The following is a 23014-nucleotide window of genomic DNA, read 5'->3' as shown; positions in this document are numbered from 1 at the left end:
TTAAAGAATTTATATAGATACATAAAAAATTTATATAGATCGCATCATTTATATATATATGAATGAAGCTGGTATCAACATGAAGTTAGCACCTATCCTGTATATAGTTAATCAAAGTAAGGCCAGGAAATGTTTGGCCACATGCACAGTATCTAGCACTAGTTCTTAATTTTTTAAGTTTTATTAGTACTTATTTTCAGCATACTGTTCACATTCCTTGTGGGGAGTTGGTACAAGTACATAACATGTCTTAATCCCTTCTTTCATCCCTTCCCCTCCCTCTCCCCTCCCTTCGCCTCTTGATCCCTTTCCATTGGAGAAAGAAGTATCTCCCTACTTTGTTCTGGAATAGTGGTGAAGGTGTTTTCTGTCCCCTAACCACTAATCACTGGGAATTTGTCAAAAATGCCAATTGTTGGACCCTACTCTAGACCTACATCAGAAACTTATACCTTCCTCCAGGCAGGTCCTCCAGAGATGCGGAGGATAGCTCAGCATAAGAACATGTGACTTGGCCTTTGCATGGCCTTGGGTTTGATCAACACCACACACACAAAAACAAAGTCCTCTGGGCATATCCAATCCCTACTGAAGTTTCTAGAACCACCATTCTAAAAACTTCTAATTTCTCCATAAAGCTAAACCAAGCAACAAAACTTCAGAAGCCCCATCTGCACTTTTCATTTAACACTTACTTTTTAAAAAAATGATTCTGAACGAAACTACTGAAAATTAATTATCTACAAAGTTGTACTCAAAAACTGGTGAAGAATATTGACTTTTGGCGATAGAGCTCATAGTTAATGACCACAGGTCAAGGCAGATAAAAAACTGAGCTCAGAGTCTAAAACTCAGGTTAAACTCTAGCTAGCTCTAGTATTTATGACTTAAGATTGAGCTAATGGTGTTCTTGTAGCATTTGTAAGATAAATCAGAATTGGCATTTTTAATCAGAATAACAAAAAAAAACCCTAGATTTCTCCACAGCCCATACACTCATCACTGAGCATTCAGGCCCAATTTTATGTCAGGAACCACTAGTGATATTAAGGAGAGCACATGGTTACACCTGGGAGGTGAAGATGTCATGGGATGCAAAAAGGATTTTTTTTCTAGACAGTGTCCCGCTCTGCAGTCCAACTGGCCTTTAACCCAAGATCCTCCATCACCTCCCAGGGTGCTGGGATGACAGGGGTGTGGGACCACACCCAGCTCCAGAAAGAAATTTTTTTCAAAAAAACTTCTTGACAAAGTGCAAGGACCTGAGTTCGATCCCCGGTACCATAAAACAACAAAACTTCTTGACAAATATTATCTCATTTAATTCTCATGGCAATCCAGTTTCAGATGGGAACAAGTTCATTGTGTTTAAATAATTTACCCTAGCCTCACTCAACACTACCTGTGAGCTCCCAAAACAACACAGAATCACTGGTCCCAATCGACACCTGACTTATAACTGCATTTTATAAAGATCCCTAGATGATTCCTATGCACATTTTTTAAAAGTCTGAAACTCTTGGCCCTGCTGCATGGCATTCTAAGTGCTTCATTTGGAATAAAGGCTAAGCCTGAGTCAAGTCAAAGAAAATATTAATAGACGTAAGGAAAGAGAGAGACTCCAATACAGCAGGAGCTGGGGACTTGAACACCCCACTTTCAGCAATGGACAGACCATCCACACAGAAAATCAACAGAGAAACAGCAGAGGTGAACTTCACCCTAGACCAGGGTCCACCTTATTAGCTTGCTTGGACTATACTAAGTGAGGAAGAATTGTCTTGGGGTGCATATAAAATATATAGTTAATGCATATAAGTAACAAAACATTCTTTTTTCTTTTTTTGATTTTGTTGGTACATTTTAGGTAGACAATAAAATGACATTCTTATTTTTTCCCCATTCTTCTGCCCTCCCTTCAACCCCTCCACCTCTCCCTATTTAAAAAAAGCTTTGTTTCCATTTTCTCATATTAATCCCATTCCCTTCTTTCCTTTCCCCAATCCCTCCCACTTCCCCTTTGGATCTTTTCTTCCTATTTCACATTATCTATTATGCCTTTTGATCCTTTTTTACACTTTCAGTTTCCCACACCAGAGGAAACTATTCAGTATTTGCACATGTGTGTCCTATTTATTTCACTTAAGAGTATTACCTCAAGGGCTGGGGATTTAGCTCAGTGGTTTTGCTGCCTGCTGCACAAGCGCAAGGACCCAAGTTCAATCCCTGGTACCAAAAAAAAAGAAAATTCTAAAGAGTGTCACCTCAATGTGCATCCATTTAGCTATAAATGTCTCTAATTTCTCATTCTTTAATGAATCTTTTTTTTTTTTTTTTGGTACCAGAGATCGAACTCAGGTCCTTGTACTTGTGCAGCAGGCAGTGAAACCACTGAGCTAAATCCCCAGCCCTTAATTTCTCATTCTTTATGGCTGAGTAGTTCTCTATTTATAAAAACACACACATTTTCTTTATCCAGTTTCCAGGTGATGGGCATTTGGGCTGTTTCCAAGTTTTAGCTGTTACAAACTGTGCCACTATAAACATGGGTACACATATATCTCTGTGGTATGATTCTTTTAATTCTTTTGGGAAGATCCCCAGCAGGGGAATAGGTGGGTCAAATGGGACCTCTAGTCCTAGTTCTTTGAGGAATCTCCATACTGACTTCCACAGTGGTTGCATCAGTCCACACTCCCACCAACAATGGAGAAGGATTCCTTTTTCCCCCACAGCCCGGCCAGCATTTGTTATTCGTTGATTTCATGATAGCAGCCATTCTCTCAGTGTAAAACATCCTTTTTTCAATGTTTGTTATTGTAACATTTTTTTAAAAGAGGGCAAGAGGACTGTGGACTGCAGACTGGACATGTCTGCCCTGGACTGATGGACCTAACACACATCTGCACAACATTCCTATCAACAACTGCAGAATGTACATTCTCATCAGCACATGGGACATTCTTCAGGATATGACAGGCCACAAAACAAACCTCAACAAATTTTTTACACTTGATCTTAGCCAAAAGGCCAAGAAGCATTTCAACAAATTTTTAAAATTTGAAATCATATCAAGTATCTTTTCCAACATCTCAATAAAGCTATAAATTAATAAGATGACGACTTTGGAAACTGAACAAATACATATAAATTAAACAATATTTATCTGTATATCCCATAGACAGTAAAAATATTGAGATGAAAATTTTAAAATGTCTGGAAACAAATGTTAATGGAAACCAACATACCAAAACCTATGAGACACAAAAAAGCAGTATTAAGAAGAAAGTGTGCAGCAATCAATGCCTACAGCAGAAAAGAGAAAGATCTCAACTAGACAATCATATCATTACACCTCAAGGAACTACAAAAACAAGAACAACCCAAACCCATTATAGGGGGAAGGAAATGATAAAGATCAGAGCAGAAATAAATGAGACCCGAAAAATCAACAAAATGAAGAGCTGATCTTTCAAAAAGATAAAATTAACAAATGCCTAGCTAGACTAAAAAAGAGAATACACAAAAGCAGAAACAGAAAGGAAATACGACTGACATCACAGAAATACAAAGGATCATTAGAGAGTATTATGAATAACCACATGGCTTTTAATAACCTAAAAGAAATGGACAAGGTCTTAGACACATACAACTTACCAAAACTGAATCATCCAGAAATAGCAAACCAGAACAGATCAATAATTAATGAGATTGATTCAATAATAAAAAGCCTCTCATGAAAGAAAATCCAGGAACAGATAGTACAAAATCAACATACAGAAATCAACAGCGCTTCTATTTGCCAATGGTGTTTTCTGAATAAGATATCAAGAAAGCAATCCTATTTACAGTAGCTACCAAGAAAACAAAATACCCTTAGGAATAAATTTAACCAAAGAGGAGAGAGAGAGAGAGAGATTTTGAGAGAGAAATTGATTCTGAGTTCTAGGGTTGAGAGAATCAGCATTATTTAAATATCCACACTACCTAAAGTGATCTACAGATTCAAAGCAATCCTTATCAAAATACCAAGACATTCTTCGCAGAGCTAGAATAAATCCTAAAACTCATATGGAATCACACATGCACACGCACACATGCACATGTGCACATACACACAATACAAATAGTCAATGCAAATGTTTTTTTTAATAAAGCAAATCTTGACCAAAAAAGAACAAAAAATGAACTATCAGGCTACATGACTTCAAAGTACACCACAAAGCTATCATTATCCAAACAGCATTATACTTATGTTATAACAGACACAAAGACAAAGGAATACAAAAAAGAGCCTAGAAGTAAAACCTTATGCCCACAGCCAGCTGGTATTTGTTAAGGGTGCTAAGAACATGCATTGAACAAAGGACAGCCTTTACAATACACAGCGCTGGTAAATTGGATGTCCACATGCTGAAGAATAAAACTAGACCCTTGTCTCTCACCATACACAAAAATCAGCCCAAAATGAATCAAAGAATTAATATAAGATCTGAAACTATAAAACTACTAAAAGAACACACGGGGAAATGCTTCAGGAATGTGGAATGATCAAGGATTTCTTTTGGATAAAACTCCAAGTCATAGGAAACAAAAGCAAAAATAAACAAATGTTATGACATCAAACTAAAAAGCTGCTGCACAGCAAAGGAAACAATCAATAGAGTGAAGGAAAAACCTGCAAAACAAGAGAACATAACATCTGACAAGAGGTTAATGTCCAGCATATACAAGGAACTCAGACAACTAGTAGCAAATGATAACAATCTGATTTTAAAACAGGCAATAGACATTTCCCAAAAAAGACATACAAACGACAAACAGGTACATGAAAAAATGCTTAATATCATTGCTAATTGTTAGGAATATGCAAATCAAAGCCACAATGAGATTTCAACTCCAATTAGAATGACTACTATCAAAAAAGACAAAAGACAAGTGCTATGAAGAAAGAGGACTCCTTAAATACTTTTGGTAGGAATGTAAATTAGCACAGTCATTATGGAAAACTATGGAAATTCCTCAGAAAACTAAAAATAGAACTACCATGGGACCCCACAATCCCACTTCTGGGCATATATCCAATGGTAAGGAAATCAGCCTGTTATGAAACGTCTGCTCTCCTGCGATTATTACAGTACTATTCACAACAGCCAAGAAATGGAAAGAATCCAAGTGTCTATCCATTGAATAATAAAGAAAATGTGGTACACATACACAAAGAAACACCCTTCGGCCACAAATCCTGTCATTTGCTACAACCTGGATGGAATCAGAGGACCCTGTGTTAACAGAAATAAGCCAGGAGCAGAACAACAAATACCAAATGATCTCACTTATATGTGGAATCTAAAAAAAAAAAAAAAACATTTCTTACAAAAGTTGAGAGAACAATGGTCATTAAGAGAAGCTGGGTAGCGCCAGGGATTTAGCTTAGTGGTTCCACCGCCTGCCTCACAAACGAAAGGTCCCGAGTTTGATCCTGGGTACCAAAAAAAAGGGAAGAGAAGCTGGGGAGAGTGGGGGAGCAGAGGGATGGGGGAAGGTTTATCAATAAATACTAGGTTACGGGTAGATATGAAAAATAAGTTTTGGTGTGCTATTGCATCAGAGCTACCATCTAGCAAGATGGAAGACAATGATAATGCACTGTGTATATCAAAAAAGTGAAAAAAATAATGTTTTTATCACAAAGAAATGATAAATGCTTGAGTGGATAAATGTATTTACCCAGATTTGAGCATTACACACTGTGTTATTAAACCTAACCTCCTGAGAACAACAGATATGAGAAACAAAAGGGCTTCCTGAGCTGTTATGGAGACCAGTCAGAAATGAACCAGGTTCAGGAGGGATAGGTTCCCCAGGCCCCAGCATCGGGGCTGGAGAGCAATTAGAAAACATACATGGGACCCAAGCCAAGGGCGTTGTTCGTTACCATCAGGGAAGGAAAACACTGCAACCTATATCAGCCACAGGGAAGAAGGGTGGGGTGGCACCATACTGGGGAAGTTGGGGGAGGTAGGAGGTCCATAAAGTGTGGTGATTGTTGTTTCTGGGCTCAGGGGTGTTAACAGTTCCAAAAGTTCATAGGTATCTAGGGTGCAGGACCCTGCTGGTCAGCGGTGACGGGATTTTAGTTAAGGTTTTAACATATACTCAAGAAGGTGAAATGTCTTTCTGTTCTTTTCAGCCCATGACTTATTACTGACGAACCTCTCCTGTTACCAGTATGAACCCCCAAATTACTGGATAGCTCGTTTTCCTGCCAACTTTGCTGCCTGCTTGCAAGTTGAAGCCTAAATGCAGATAATCACAAGCTCCTGGCTCCCCAATACAGAGTTCCCATATTTCTCAGCTTGATCCGGTGGGCACACCATGCAGACACTCCAGATGGCCCTGGCTCATTACAGTCTCATTATGACCATGAAAATATGCCCTCCAGCCCCATGACAGATACAGTTATGTCCAAATCAGGGAGGAAAAGAGGTGCCACCCTGGATCTTGGAAATCACCTTTCCTTCACATGAAGAGGTGAGGACACTGTACACAGCACACACCCCATAATCCAGTCCCGGGAAAAACCCAGACTCCTGGGAGAAGATGACTTTAGAGGACGAACTCCCCTTTTCCTTTCTTTGGCCATTCAACAAAATTTTCTGCCTGCTCCAACAAATTGTACTGAGTAGGAAATGGTACTGAGTAGGAAAAGAGCCAGCAGGGTTGATAACACTTCTGCATCTCTTCCTTTCCATCTTCTGGCTGTTGGAACATCTCAGTTTTTCTCTTACCAGGGTACATGTATCAAAGCATTATACTTTCTCATATCCAGTTTTAAAAATCTAAACATAGCAAAGAACAACAAAAGTAAGCACAACTATTATGACTCACAATTCTGGCAGCTGGAGGGTCCAAGAGGTGATGGCACCAGAGTCCCCTGGCTACATCCCAAAATGGCTGAGCAAAGGAGAGTGGAGGCCAGCACAGGAGGGCCAGGCGCGTGGGGCTCGCTCTCTGACAACCGCCTGCACCTGCCCAACCCCTCCACGAGGCAGCAGGAATCCCCAGAGGGTGGAGCAAGGTGGGCTCTTTGCCTTCCACACGCCTCACCTGGGAAAGGCTCAGCACCTCCACACCACACTTCCGGCCAAGAACTTCCCGCTTTTTCCTTTGGGGACAAGCCATAACCAACCATGGCAAGGCTCCTTCTCCCTCTCTGGCCCCAGGACTCCGCTCCCGGCCCAGGGACATCTGCAGATGAATAAAGTAGGAAGAAAATAGGTTTAGCTGATATACTGCGCAGGCGCGTTGGGAGAATGACTGACATCTAGGGCTTAGAGCGTCTTTGGTGTGGAAGGCCCTCTTCGGAGCACGTCGTGTCATTTGGCCAATCCCCACTCCTCTAACAGACAGGGGTTATCTTCATTTTCCAGATGGGGAAACTGAGGTATAGAGGGTTCGGAGACTTGTGTTTGCTTTTCCAGTGGCTCCAACTGTCTAGAACTCCAAGTTCCATCACGGTTGGGCTGACGGACTGGGCGGGACATGTTTTGGTCCTTGTCAACTGCTTTCCTTCCAGGTGTCATCGCCTGCAAACCACCACCTCCTATTCACCCAGCGCTGGCCCCACGCCCTGTGGGAGCGTTAGGTTTGGGCTCTGAGTCCTGGGAGAGGGGCCTCTGCTTTGGGATCCTCTCCTTCTCTGCATCCTTCAAGGCTCGGGGACCGGGGTGGGGGCAGATGTCCCCTCCATTAGGAGTTGCCCTGGCCTGCCTCATTCGGCAGGCCCCCTTCACCGACCCAGGGCTCCATAAGACAGTCACACAGTGGGCAGCCCTCGGGGATGGGAGTCCCTAAAACCCTCACCCCATCTTCCGCCGGTCCCCAGGCCACAGTCCTCCAAAGGGCACAGCACGTCCGCTAGAGCTGTGTCCCACAGCCCCACAGCCAGCAAGCCCTCCCCTGCCATCTCCCTGACCCACAGAGAAACCAGGAGGCCACCCTTGGCCTTTTGCCACCTGACCATCCCGTGCCCTCTGCTCCTTTTCCGTCCCTCCACACCAATGGGACGATGCTTTCCACGGGGCCCGGGGGCCAGGGGTGCCCCACGTTCACAAGGATTCTCTCGGGGTAAGAGAATGTTTCTCTTTCCTCACCGGTGGGGAGAAGAAGAGTTTTAAGAGCTCCTTTCCTGGATTCTGCACTTCCCCAAATCACAGCCCACCCAACCGTCCTCTTATATCACCAGGATGGGGTGTGAGAGGCTGTCCTCAAGAGAGCCCGTTCTGCAGCTGGCCCTCAGCAAAGCCGGTGCAGGCGTGTCTGCCCCAGGCAGACTGCTGCCCCCTGTGGGTCATCTGCCCCCGTGAAAGAGGTTGCCCCCCCGGGAGGCAGCACCTCCTGCTTTTACCTCTCAGCTTGGATCTTAGCTGAAATGGCAGACACAGGAAAAATCCCCTCAGCCCTTCCGATGTACACATAGCCGCTTCATTTTAGTCTTTCTTCTCGAATTTTCACGTCAACCACGGTCTTCAGAGTTGCTGAAACCCCCCACCCCACCCCGCCCAGGCTCATTCTGCACCTGCAAGTAGTGTCTCTTTTGTGAGGACTGTGAGCGTAATTACACAACAGGCTGTCAGCATTCGATGGCTCATGAAGAGACCTGGGCAGTGCTGGCCACTGTGGCACCAAAACAGTCACGCCAAGTCGGGTGTGGCAGTGCACACCTGTAATTCCAGCAGTCCTGGAGGCTGAGGCAGGACGATCACAAATTTGAGACGAGCCTGGGCAACTTGGCAACTTAACAAGACTCTGTCTCAAAAAATACTTTTACGTGGAGGTGGAGGGTGGGGAATGTAGCTCAGTGCAAAGGCCCTGCATTCAAGCCCTGGCACCAGAAGAAAAAAAATGCAGATATGCCATGTCTCCTGGACCTAGCAGGTCCAGGTCCACAAAAGCTCCCCAGAATTTCCAGGCCCTCAGAGTATACAACCATGAACCACAACTTAAAAAGTCCCAGACACAGCAAGCATTTGTGTTGCTTAGCTCAGGTGACCCCAGATCACCTGAATACCCAACCTGACTTACATAGCATTATAAATGGTAGTATGCTGAATTTTACCCCACAAGGCAGATTTACGCTCCTGGTTAAAAAAAAAATCTGGAATATCAATGCATGATTTTAAAGTTAAAAACATGACTCTCATGCAAATCTAGAAAGCACCTCTATCAAAGCTTTATTAACTCATTAATGACAAAACAGGTAAGATCCAAAAGCTGATCCAAAAAGCATTCAGGAAACTAAGTATTTACAGGCATTTAAAATGGAGTATTAGAATAAAAGTGCAAGATTAGTTGCTTAATGTCCTTTAAGGGAACAGCTACAACCTTTAGGGTTATTTTTTCTTCTAAAATAGTTATATCTCTGGTTGGGGGTGAAGGGTGAGCAGTTGCATGGCACTGTGCAGAAAAATAAAGCAGAGAAAAAAGAACTAAAAGTAGGAACTCAAACATGTATGTGTCACCCATGTTCCTAATGGCACACAGGACACAACCTGAGAGTTCCTCAGAGGATAAATGGATAAACAAAAGGTAATGTACACATGGCAGAGCATATTATTCAGCCTTAAAAAGAAAGTCAGTCCTGATACATGCTACAACACAGAGGAACCTTATGCTAAGACCTTATGCTGCGTGAATGAGCCAGGCACAGAAAGACAAATACTCTGACGACTGTGGCTGCTAAGGTACCCAGAGTTCTCAGATTTATAGAGGCAGAAAATTGAATGGTTGTTGCCAGGGGCCGAGGGGAGGAAGGAATGGGAAGTTGTTATTTAATAGGTACAGAGTTTCCAGCTTTGCAAGATTAAAAGAGCGCTGAAGATTCGTTGCACACCAGTGTGAATGCATTTTACACTAACCCATTCCCTTTGAAATAGCTAAGGCAGGTTTGGGGATGTAGCTTGGTGGTAGAGAACCTGCCTAGCATGAGTGAGGCCCTTAGTTCGATTCCCAGCACCACAAAGGAAGCTAAGGTACAAAATTTTTATGTTATACTTATTTCAGTATAATTTTAACTTTTTAGTGGTTAAATGGTAAATTTTATGTTATAGTGTCTTTTGCCACAATTAAAAAAAAATTAAACAAAGCATGAAATGAATTTGGTGGCAGCTATTTTATGTAGGTTGGTCAGAAAGGGTGGTACTAAGAAGTGAGGGATGGAGGGGCAGGGTGGCACATGCCTGTGATTCCAGCTACAGGGGAGGCTGAGGGAGGAGAATTGCAAATTCGAGGCCAGTCTGTGTACCTTAGTGAGACCCTACCTCAAAAACTAAAAAGGGCTGGGTGTCACTCAGTACAAAGGCCCTTGGTTCAATCCCCACTGGGGGGGGGAGGGAGGGCCCTGAGGCCAGCCCTTACTTCTGGGTAATGCTTGGAGGAGCACAAGGAAGCCGTCGAGTACCTGGAGATGAGCTTCGCAGACAGACGTGGGTGGTCATGAGAACTGCAGTGTCACACCCTGATTGCTTCCGCACAAATCCACCCACTTTCAACACACCAGCTTACCTTCTTTTGGGCTCTCCCGAGTAAAACATCCCTTCCCTCAGAAACCAAAAGCTGGATTTAGCGCCCTCTGCTGGTGCAATATAAGAACGGCCCCTTTCAACTAATGAAGGGTCTCCTAGCAACCCATCCAGGTCTGTATTTCCAGACAAGGAAACTAGAGTCCGTCACAAACAGGAATTGCTTGAGGCCGCAGAGAGTGGGCTGACGGACTGTCACTCCCGACTCACAGGCTAATGACCCTGCAATCCCGGCTGCGCACAGACAGCAGCAGGGGGATGTCTTATCTTCCTACTGGCTGGAGACTGAGGCAATCTCGGGCACAGTGCAGTTCGCCAGCTACTTTACCTGCACTGCCTCTTTCCCCTCCTCAGTAGTTTCTCATGGGCGGGGACCAAGTCTTCCTTCGTTTTCCAGAGCCATAGATAGGAGTAGCTTTGATACTTGTTCTCATCGTGTGGTCCTGGGGAAGTTACTCAGCTACTTAGAGCCGTTTCTTCAGTGTCCTGACCTTTGCAGGTGTGTCCCTGAAGTTTACACATGCTAAGATGGAAGGTGTAGAACTGTCCCGGAGGGGAAGCATCGGGGAAATTTTCTCTGAGAAGGATAGGTCTCTGCAGGGTTTTGAAGGTACTGTCGGAGTTTCCCAGGTCGTGCGATTGAGGACAGTTTTCCATGCAGAAGTGTAGAGGCCTGGAACAACTTGATGAGGGCTAATTCTCAAGTCGATGTAAAAACTAGGGCGCTGATTTCTAGAATTCTTTCTCTTCTAAATTAGGGCTGGCCGCAAGAGAAGTCTTGAGTGAGCTGAGGAAGAAATGAAGCATCAGCCACGTGCACCGCAGGTCCGCGCCCTCGCAGCTCACACAGGGGCCGCTGGCCTGCGGGTGTCCACGGCGGCCAGCGGCTCCTCCAGGGCTCCTTCCGCGGCCGGGGCCCACCAGGTGCGTGAGCAGCAGGCGCCCCCTGCAGGTGCCCTTAGCGGAACCTGTCCTCACCACAGCCTGCGGACCCGGACGCGGGGCCCCAGCCTCCCCCAGGCTCTCTCCCTCCGCGGCTCCACCCCGCCGGGCACGCCCAGCCCCGCAGCGAGCGCCTTACGGCGCCCACAGCCAGGGGACAGCCAGGCCACAGCTCAGTCTGGGCCTCATCGCAAAATGCTTTGGAAAACCTGCTCCGTGGCCTCAAATCTGGTTTCCCTTGGACACCTCTAAGTTGCCTCCCACTCTCGAGTTTTGTGAGACAAAGTCATTCTTTGTGTTACAGAGTCTGCAAATGCAAGAACTTCCCACGTCCAGTTGGCTCTCAAGAACCGCGATGCTTGGAAAAGGATTCCAGCCCCTACAGATGAGTCCCCGGGGCTGTGGGGCGGGGCAGGACCCTGTCCTTCACCCCGCCCGTCCTAGGCACCGCTGAGTCCTTGCATCAGGTGGCCACATCACCCTCATTTTGCCGGGTAAGGAAGCTGAGACTCAGCATCTCGGGAGGAGACTTGGCCCGACCATGCAAAGCTGCCAAGTAGAGGGGCCCACACTTGAATTCAGGGGTCTGCACCTGAGGGTGAGACTGCATTTCCGGTCCTAAGGGAAGCCCACAGGAAAGGCTTCCCTTCACAACAGAAAGCCGGAAGGAAATGAACTTAGCTCCTGGGGCAGTGCCGCAGAGAGACTTCATCCCTACAGCACCACATCCGGGCTTTCTCTGCCCTCCAGGACGGGCTCTGTGCGCCTCACCTGTCAGAACAAACCCTGGACCCACCATGGGGGAGGACTTTGGTTTGTCACAGCTGCTTAAGAGTGAACACAGCACGTGATTGCTCCTTGGAGGCCTGGCCCTGGGACAGGTGTGCGCTTCAGCCACAGGATATCCTCCCTGTAGCCGCTGTGGTTCAGCAGCCAAAATCAGTACTTACGTTTTCAGGAATCGTCTTGTTGAAGAGTCATTATTAAAAATCAAATCAAAACATTTTTTAATCATATTAAAAACAAAGGTAATAAAACATCAAAGCCCATCGCAGCCTAGACAATTCTCTGTTAGTCCTGGCTCTTTTGGGACGGGTACCTATTGCCTTTCTGAAGCCATTACATGTGAGCAGCATAAGAATTTGAGGAAGGGGAGGGACTGGCAGATGAGCAGCCATCTGGGATCAGGGAACAAGGAACAAGGTGCGTTTGGTCATGGGGACCACAGTCACCCAAGCTTGTCAGAAAAGGTACAGTAAGACTGCAGGCTCCATGAAGGCCTTCATTTCATTACTTTCACTGCAGAAGAGCTCTGGATGATGGCACCATCCGCCTGTGGTGTCACAGTGCAGCCCGTCACCTGCTGGGCACGGCAGGGTGCCAGCCTAGGCCCAGAGGGAGGATGCAGGGGTCCTGGGGATTGCTCTGTGGGCATCAGGTAGGATTATTTTAGGCTATTCTTGGTGGTCCACATCAAGTCTGGTAGAACCCCTAAGAATACTGGGAGTGGTCCTGGTGGCCTAGCGGCCATGGGCCAGCTCTGATCACTGGGCTAATGTGTGATACTCTACAGCCACCTGGTGGGCCACCGGGGAATACAGCAATAGCTTAATAGCCCCTGATTCTGGCGCTGGAGGGAAATGAGCCTAACACCCAGCAGAATCCAGATGCATTCCCCTGGGGTTGCTTAGGGTCTGTGTTATCCTCATTTATCTTTAGCAATAGAGAAGAGTTACCTGGTGTCTTATTGGCTTATTTATCTATAGCCGGTGAGAAAGGGCTGAGGAAGGAAACCTCTCCTTTCTTTGACCCTAAATGACCTCCATAAGTAGAACAATTAGCCAGAGGGGACATCAGGGCCCAGAGACCTGAATGTCCATCAACCCTGCCCCACATTTTAAAATGCCCCCCCACCAGAACAGTGGCTCTCACTGGGTTCTGGGGCTCCCAGTATGGTCTGGGACACCCAGGACTCCATTCTGCCCCAGAAAGACAGAGCACAGGCCTGAGTGGCACCTGGAGCCACCTTCTCCATGGATGGGGGGGTGATGCCCAGAAGCCCCCCAAGGGAAAAGGGTCTGTGCACCCACAGGCCCGTGCCTCCCCAGTCAGAACCAGACTCGCAGCTGTTGTGGGAGCACACTGGGCTGTGGCCACAGGGCCAAGGCCAGCGGCTGCCGTGAGAGCAGCATGCAGCCACATGTGTGTGAGCCGGTGCTGTCCTCATACCTGGCAGCCAGGGACTACGCTGCACCAGCAAGACCACCAGCCCTAGGAACCCCTCTTCCTTCCTGCCAGAATCCCCACCCTGGTTCCTCACCACCACCACCTCCAGTCTCTAGCCATAAGTAGAGTTGTTCCCTGAAACAAAGACATCAACTAACAAATAAACAGACAATGTGGAAAGGGAATTCTTTAAAATGGAATCTAATGTTAGATGTACCAAGAAAGCTTCCTATTGAAAGATGTCTAACCATTTCACACCTTTTAAAAAGTAATGGTAGATCTGAAGGTCTTTTGGTGGTACATAGAATGTTTGGGTCCTTTTTACTTAGATTATGCCCTTTCGGGGAGTTAATAAGCATCTACTTGGTGTTAAATCTGTGCCAGAAGCTGGGGAGAAGACAGTAAACAAAACAAAACACTCCCAGCAATTCTGTAATTTATTCTCTAATGGAGGAAACAAAAAAATCAAATAAAATACACAGTCCTATTAAGTCCCGGTGTATGCTACAGAGAAAAGGTAAGCGGGTGAAGGACAGAAGTTCCAGGGGGCTGCAGCTTGGGAGAGGAGCAGCAGAGAAGGGAACACCGAGTGGAGACTTGATGAGATTTGTGTTTTTGTTTGCTTGTTTATCTGTTTTAGGAGTGAGATGGGAACTACTAGAGAGCGTTGAACAGAGGAGGAAGAACATGATGCAGCCCTTTTTTTTTTTTTTTTTTGGTACGGGGGATTGAACTCGTGTCCTTGGGCTTGCACAGCAGGCAGTGAAACCACTGAGCTAAATCCCCGGCCCTGTGAAGCCCATTTTTAACAAGATTTCTCTTGCTGCAGCCCTGAGGACTGAAGGGGTGATGCTTGGGTACCTTGACTCTCACCTCTCTTTCTCCCACATGCAGTCAGAGATATGGTCTGCTCATTCTGCTTCCAAAATATTTAGTCTCCTGCTTTAAACAAGGCCCTTGAAAAGGACCTTTCCCAATCATATTTGGTAGATCCTTATTTTCAATCAAGTGTAAATTTTTATTATGATCCAAATTTTCTGATTTCAAAATTAATGCATATTCAGGTAAAAGTTTTAAAAAAAAATCTAGAGAAGTTGAAACAGGCAACTTCACTGTTCCTGGATACAGACTGTTCTCCAAATACAGCTTTTTCCATCTCTGTGGCTCTTTCTTGGTCCTTACCACCTTTCTGCTGTGGGAATCCAGCCCCGTCTCTGTGCCCACCCCCAGATGCCACCACCACCACCCTGCAATGCCTCCAGCCCTTTTTGTAGTGTATTAATCCACAATGCACCCATTCTCTGCTGCTCTCCCTGCTGTTCCGGGACTGCCATGTGAGAAAAGAAGGCACAGGTGTTTAATATAAGTGACTCGGGAGCCTAGAGAAATAAAACCCCAAAGAAATGGAATCCAAAGAAACAGACATTCAGAGGTGGGACTGGACAAAGAGGGTGACAAGACTGAGGGATCTTCCCTGGCCGGTTTGTTCAGGTTCTTCTCGATGTCCCTGTGTCAGCAGAGACAGAGACATTCTGTTCCTCTCAGCAGAGGGAGGGCACCTCTGAACTGAAGGCTTTGTGGCCTGCATTAGGGGAGAAGGACGAGGGGAAGGCAAGAGTGAGCTTCTTGTTTCTAAGGTTTTCTCAAAGGCCAGGGTGTCTATTTTGGGATAGTGTATCCTGAGCCCCATCAATGTCCATACATTTTTTTATATTCCTCCTTTCAAAAGGTGCAGTTTACCTCGGCATGGAGAAATACACCTTTAATTCTAGCACTCAGAAGGCTGAGGCAGGAGGATTTCCAAGTTCAAGGTCAACCTTGAACTATACGGTGACTATATATTGACTATAGGGAACTATATAGTGAGACCCTGTCTCAAAAACTCAGGGGTGGGGATAAAAGGTGTAGTAGGTCAACTCTGCTTATGATGGACCATACTTCGTTCTATTTTTAACAAATAGAAATTGTGCCATGTTCTTTCTAAGACATGTTACAAGAAGATGTGGCTTCTGTCTTGAGTGGGCCATTGTCTCCCACCCTAGGCAAGCTGCCATGGAGCCGCCCCATGGAGGGCCCTAATGGTAAGAAACTGAAGTCTCCAGCAGGCATCCAAGGGAGAACTGAGTCCCATCCACAAACACGAGTAGGTGTAGAAGATCTTTAAGCCCCCACTGACCTTAACATAGTTCAGCCCCATCTGACCACTTGACAAACAACCTCAGGAGAAACCTTGAGCCAGAACCACTCAGCTAAGCCACCCTTGGATTTCCAACCCTCAGAGCCTATAGCACAATGTTTGTTTGTGGATCATTTGTTACCCAGCACTAGGTACCTACCATACCCACCTTGCTTGGTCCAATTCCCCCCAGAAAGTAATGCTGCACTGCTAGTTCTCACCTTCTCAGGTGGCTTTCTCTAGTAGAAGTTTCTTCACTCCATGACTGTACAGGAGGATGTGAGGAGCAGGGAGGCCAGTCCTTTCTGAGCATAACAGTGTGGTATGCAAAGTTAAAACACTGTGGGCCTCAGGTGGACACTAGGCTGCATGGAAGCTTGCTGTCTTTGTCCATTTTCTGCTGGTATTACTGAATTCCCAAAACTAGGGAAATTATAAAAAATCAAGGTTTATTCAGCTCATGGTTCTGGAGGCCCAAGGTCAAGGAGCCATAAAGGCCTTTGTGGTGGTGGAGACTCTCTTCAGTGTCCCAAGACAGCACAGGTCCCTCTGCCTCCTCTTATAAAACCGTCAGTGCCATTACAGGAGGCCCACCCTGGAGACCTCATTTGAAATACTACAGATTCCATTTCCACCCTATTAGTACCTCACAATGAGGATTCCATTTCCATGACTTTTGGTGGAGATATTCAAACCAAAGCACTCATTTAGCAATGGTGTGATCTGAAGCACACTATTTAACATTCTGAAAATCCTAATTGTTTACAAAGGGTGATAGTACAACAATCAGGGATGTGGCCAATATTACCGCGCTAAATTCTGCCAAGCACCTGGCACAAGATATGAACACCATTAGTTTATTTTCTTTCCACTTCCTTCTTAGTGTCAGGCTCTGTCCTTACTGCTGTCAGTCTCAACAATCCCAACCACTTACCAAACACTAAGCTGTAAATTCCCAAGCCGTGGGTTAATTTTGCAAAAGTGGATAGTATAAGTAAGGCCAGTGGAAGTAAGGAGCCATCATACTTGAATTTCATTAGCTTCACAGTGGTAAGAAGAGGTCTCCTTTTCCAGGCTCCTATATCTAGTTATGTATTCCTGATTTTGCATTCTTTTTCTCCAAGCGGCATCCCTAATCACACTGAAAAGATATCAGCTTTGATGGATGCAATTCAAGGAATGATAAGAAAATCCACTGCACTAAACACTTTATCAACAACAATAAAATTAAATTTCCAACTCAATATTACAAAATAATTGAGAAAGAAAACCAAAAGAAAGCACAAAAAAGGAGACATTAACAAAAAAGACAACAGAGAAGCAGCAGCAGTACATGTAGTTAAGAAATAAAATCCTAGTTTAAAAACACAAATATACATTAAACAAATCATTAGATGATCAAGAAAAATAGGAGAAATCAAAATATACAAAACAAAAAACAGTAAGAAGAAAATAACTTGTAACACAAGAAAAAATTCTAAATTTCTAATTTCTAATTTCTCAATTCTGAGAGAATAGAGGCTTCTACACAAATGAATTTTAAAAGCCAGGTGAAATATTTCTGAGGAAAATAAAAATTACTGAAATTGCCTTTCCATTAGAGTTAGAAAGTTCAAACAGACCAATTTCCACAAAAGAAATACAGAAATTTATTAAAGAACTATCCCTCGCAAAAGCACCAACACAAAAAATTCTATACTTTCAAAGACCTGCTATCTCAATGCTCTATAAAATCTTTAAGAGCACAAAAAGGAAAGCATCCTAATGCACTTTGTGAAGCAGATACAACAGTGACACCCAAATCATATAAAGATAGCATAAAAACATATACAGATAGGTATCACCCATACCATTGCAAAATTTCTAAATAAAATCTTAGCAAACAGAATCCAACATCATATTATGAAAATAACAAATCATGAATTAATGAAATTTATTCAGTATTTTACTTTTAGAAATTCATCACTATCAGTCTATATTAATGAAGAGAAAAAAATCTTATGATTATCTCCATAGATGCTGAGACAGCCTTTGACAAAAGTCAAAAGCCCTGTGTGAATTAAAAAATAAAAAATACTCAAGAAGTTAGGAACCAAGAATGCCATTCCAAGATAATAGTTTCTGTATCTTTGTCCTGGCTAATATCTCATTTAACGAGGAAACACTAGACCTTTCCTCTAAGATAAGAAACAAGGCTCAGATGTCCATTATCTCTACTAATTTTTAACACTGGACCAGAGATATCAGCCAATGCAATAAAACAAGAAAAAGCAAAGAGAGTCGTAGGAACTGGTAAAGAATTGTGAAGATGACTGTGAAGATTTCTTGGGCTTGGTAAAACAGTCCTATAGGCGCTCACAATAAATACTATGCATTATAATTCTTTTTAAGTGAATTCCTGGTATTAATGCTTCAGTCCCTTATGAGTTCCTGTGGTGTGTTTTTTATCTATGAAATTTCCTGGCTCAGAGTTCAGGGAAGAGAACGAAATCTATTTTGACAGAAGCAAAAGACATAGACTGAAGTTGTGCCATTCTGGCCTTTGCAGGTTATGAAATCTTACACAAATCAGATACTCTTGCTGGTTGTTTGGTTCCTCATCTACTTAACAAGGAGGCAGAGCTCTGCCTGATGCCTCCGATACTACAGGTATGATATTGTTGAAATCCTGCTTGTCTCTTCCATGCAGATACAAGGCCAGTAGGAAAGACAGCTCATAGCAGAAGAATAAGTCCAGCCAACTCTCCTTGTTTGGAATTCTCTTCTACCTAGTGTTTCTCCCTGCTGCCCAGGAGAAATACTCTTTTTGGACCAGAATTCATGTGCAGTAGCTTCCACAAACCCAGGACCTACAGCCTGTTGATGAGAGAAAAACAATGATTCATCCTGAATTCTGGCTCTATCTCCTTTGTTAGGGCAAAACACAAGAGATCCTGCCAGCTGTTGGAATAAAAAGAGCATTCTGTTGAGACAGTGACAAGCCTGAGGCTAGGGACAGTGTGGCAGGAGTTCCCACTCAGAAAAAGAGGACAAAGACTTTTCCCTTGACTAAACTTGAATCAGCCTCCTCTGAGTCCTCTTTTTGACTCTGTCCTGGGTCTGCTTAGTCAAGGTTTAGCAAGAAATCCCCTAACCTTGAGATCTGCCCGAATTCTTCATTCTCCACCCTGATATCTTAACATCCTAGCCTGCCTTCAGCAAGGATCCTATTGAGTTGGTCTATTAAGAACCATCCTGGCCCCAATATTTTCCCATCGCTGCTCCTTTGTGGCTCCAATTGTTCTTGTTGTATTCAGCATTGAGTCTGACGTCTTTCCCCAATGCCATTGTCTCTTCCAGAATAAAGTCTTCCCTACTACCTTTAAAAAGTGTCATGAATAGTTTAAAAGAACTCCCAAGATGGTGAGCTGCCAGGTGCCACAAGCCCAGGTCTATAGGGCTTTGCGACTTGTTTCACAACCAGGCATGTGGGGCCTTTCTAGCAGCCTAGGCCCTGGTCTCCATAGTCAATCTCTCTTGGCTGCTCCCTCTCCCCTTGGGGCCCAGAAGTTGTTTTGCAGCAGCCAAGAAGAAGCTAACTTTGTATTTATTACTTGTTTTTGTGTCTCCCTCTTCTTGCTCAGTACTGTTGGCCTACTGCCTGGAGTTCTGTAGCTCAATAAATACCTGTTGAATGAAGAAGAGGGACAGAAATGGAAAAAAGTGGTGACTTTTGGCCGCAGGCTTGGCTTGCCTTACAGAGGCCGCAGGGAGAAACACCCTGTAAACAAAGATGGCCTTGTTGGGCTTTTTCCCTCAGCCTTTCATTGTTCTTGGCTGCATCCTCCAGCACTGAGAGGGAGGTGAGATGGGCTCCTTTGTTCTATTTCCAGAATTCCTCTCCCTAGAGTGGGGAGGCCTGGCAGCAGCTCCTTCTTCCTCTGCCAGTTCTTCCTAGTCCAGAGCACCTCTCTGAGACTCAGACCTTGGCACTAGGGGCCTCCATGAGGGGCCTCAGCTCCCAGGCAGCCACAGGGACAGAGACGCAGGTGTAAAGGGAAGGGTATCTGTCTGCCCACTCCCTCCCAGTCCTCTCCCTCAATGTCCCCAGACCCCACCCACAGAATGGGCCCAAAGGAAACTGGGAGACTCAGTCTGGAGTGGGCCCTCAGCCCAGCACTGACCCAGTGTGGCTGGAGACAAAGCTCAAAAACGAGGGCAAGAGTTTCAAGTAGTTCACTGGACAGAGTCATTTTAGGGCTGTTGAATCAAATACTTTTTGAAAGGGACTGAATGAACTATCAAGCTATGAAAAGACATGGTGGAGCTTTCAATGCATATTACCAATTGAAAGGGCTATAGACTATGATTACAACTGTATGATATTCTGGAAAAGGCAAACTTATGTAGATAGTAAAAGGATCTGTGGTCTCCAGGGGTTGGGAGGGAGAGGGGAATGGTTTTTAGGATGGTGAGACTACTCTACAATACTATAATGATGGACACTATCAATGTACATTTGCCCACACCCCTAGAATGTACATCAACAAAAGTGAAACTAATGTACACCATGGTCTGTGGGTGGGAATGACGGGTCTGTGCCCATCCAACATGACCAATGTGCCCCTCTGGTGGGAGGCGCTGACACTGGGGAAGCGATGCATGTGTAGAAGCCAGGCGGCAGATGGGAAAACCCTGTATCATCCACTCAATTCTCCTGTGTGCCTGAAACTGCTCTAAAAATAAGTAAAAGAGAGAGGCTGCATTTAATATCTTTTTTATTACTGCCATTTCATTTTCCTGTTAAGTCAGTTTACTATAATTTATTAGTTTTTGGTCTATGATTGATTGCAGGTAAAGAACTATTCCTTTAACACCCTGGTTCAAGAGCTGGAAGTGCCAGGCTCCCACCTCAGCTCCACTCTTAGCGCTGAGCCCGTTTCCCCATCTGTAAACTGAGGGATAGTGACACCAGACTTAGCCAGGTGGCCTCCAGCAAACGTCTAGTTCTCTTTACAATGGGAGTAGTCCGGGAAATCCGAGGCCACAGCCTCCTTCTCCACACCTCACCTTCAGGAGGGACATTCCAACAAAAGCCAGTGACTCTGCCAGACAGACACTTGTCTGGGTGTCTGCACGAGGTGGTGCATGAACTTGAGAAAGCGCTGCTCTCTGGCCTTGGACATGTCGATGCACAGCTGGCTGGAAACGCTGTGGCAGAGGTGACAAAATCCTGCTGAAGGAGCAGCTGTGTGCTGGTCTATCCCATGACAATCTCATCAAGTGGGGACCAGATTCTTATACCTCAGTGGGGCAAATGGACAAGGCTGTACAATGCTGTGGTCAGCCACACATGGTGAACATCACTTGCTTTACCAGTGACAGCTCATTTCAGATATCTCTGTGCTAACTAACCCTCTGAGAACCACATCTGAAATGCTTTGCCACTACCTCTGGACTGGAATGCAAAACAGCCTTCCCCATACGCATCAGTTAACCTATGAACATGCGCAGCACGTTACTAATGCTCAAACAGGCATAAGTACCTCCCCGGAAAAACCAATGAAGAGACAAATCATGCGACATCTAGGTTCTCTTCCAAGGTAAATAAATATAAGATACTGTGATGTTCTACACACACACTTTCATAGCTTTTAAAGTCAGTGAAGGAAGAAAGAAGTCAATTTTCTGACTTTACCAATACCACCTTCAGGTTCTGGAATTGCATGAACACTGCAGACAGTGAGGTCAACTGTGAAGCGGAGACACGTCCTCACTTCGTGCTGACATCCACCTAAGTGATGTCCTCAGGTTTTGTGTCATCCTTTCCTCTTGCTCAGGATGACCGACAGCATCTCTGCCTGTTCCCAAGACCACAGCCAGATGCTGCCCATACCTACTGTCTGCTCTGAGCCTTCCCGGCACATGGAGAAGTCTGCAGTGGCAGCTGGAGGGGGCTTGGGAGAGGCGGGAAGAGAGGCAGCTCGGGGGAAAAACTCCCATCCCAGAGTGGGGAAAAAGCAGAAGCCAAAAATGGTGGAAAATGCCCAGCTGCATCTGAATGAGGTAACACTGGTATGGCTGCCCCTTCTCTCACCAGCCGTCGGGGAGGAGCGACTGATGGGCTGACAGCTCCCAGCCTCACCTGGAGAAACTCGGTGGGGAAATAGCAGCTGAGAGAGAAACCACCTGCCCCGCTCATGGGCAGCTCATACTGTCAGCCCACAGAGCTGCAGTGAGGACGGAGGCTTGTACACCACTAATGTCCTCAGAGAGGTGAGCCCACCTCCCACCCTGTAAGTGGCTCTGATGCTGACAGTGAAGACTTCTAGAAAAGAAAGATCATGTGCGCGCCTCGGGGCAGAGGCAGGACTGGAGGAAATGTCTCTCTGGGAATCCTCTTCAAATCTCTCCCCACATAGCTGACTCCAGGGAAGTGGGCCAGACCTGACCTATTTGCAACTTTCATCTCCCCCCCATTTTGAGATGTTTCCACAGCTCACTTTTCACCCCAGCTCAGGACCTCTGAACAGTCTTTCCCTCTTCTTTCCTCTCCCTCCAAGGCTGGCATGGGTTGTCGGCATGGAGCCAGAGGGGTCTACAGGAGCTCTTAGCCACTTTCTCATAGCAACATGAAATGCACATGAGTTGCACACTACCACCACTGGGGAAGCTGAGGAACGGAGAGGTTTCTGGAGTTGCATTGCTTGCATGTGAAACTCAGCTCTCCCCTTAATTTCTGCAGGACTCTGGGAAAGTCACAGGACCTCATTATCCTCACCTGTAAAATGGGGACAGTAACAGCTCCCACCACCTAGGCTGTAGAGAGCACGAAATCAGAGCCCTTGGCATAATACCTGCACACAGATACTGACCAACGAGAACCAATATTCCACTTACCATGAGGCCTCTTCATCCAGCTCCTGAACTATTCCCCAAGCAGCATGGCCAACTTCTGAAAATAACAGTTAAATCTCTCATTCTGTTAGAAACTCTTCCATGCTCGGTATCTCAGTGTCAGCAGGAAATGCAGCCTGCAAGCCTCCTGCCCACCTCTCCCCTGTCTCGGGCTGTCTGTGGTCACCTCTAGTACTCCAGGCTTCTCCCT

At 45.3% G+C, this 23014-nt stretch overlaps 1 long non-coding RNA gene across 1 annotated transcript in view; it reads right to left on the bottom strand.

The window, feature by feature from the left end:
- Positions 1 to 7867, bottom strand: part of LOC110347702 (uncharacterized) — a 65245-nt gene extending 57378 nt beyond the window's left edge. Inside the window, exon 1 of the long non-coding RNA XR_002392440.2 lies at positions 6892 to 7867. This is a non-coding gene — a long non-coding RNA (uncharacterized LOC110347702). The remainder of the gene's footprint in view (positions 1 to 6891) is intronic.
- Positions 7868 to 23014: the final 15147 nt, after the last annotated feature.

Source organism: Heterocephalus glaber, unplaced genomic scaffold (genome assembly GCF_053883595.1).
Source record: "Heterocephalus glaber isolate CG9 unplaced genomic scaffold, H.glaber_assembly_v1.0 deba00001481, whole genome shotgun sequence".
In the NCBI taxonomy this organism is placed as follows: Eukaryota; Metazoa; Chordata; class Mammalia; order Rodentia; family Bathyergidae; genus Heterocephalus; species Heterocephalus glaber.
The sequence above is the reverse complement of the archived record's forward strand: the minus strand, read 5'-3'. Positions and strand labels throughout refer to the sequence as shown.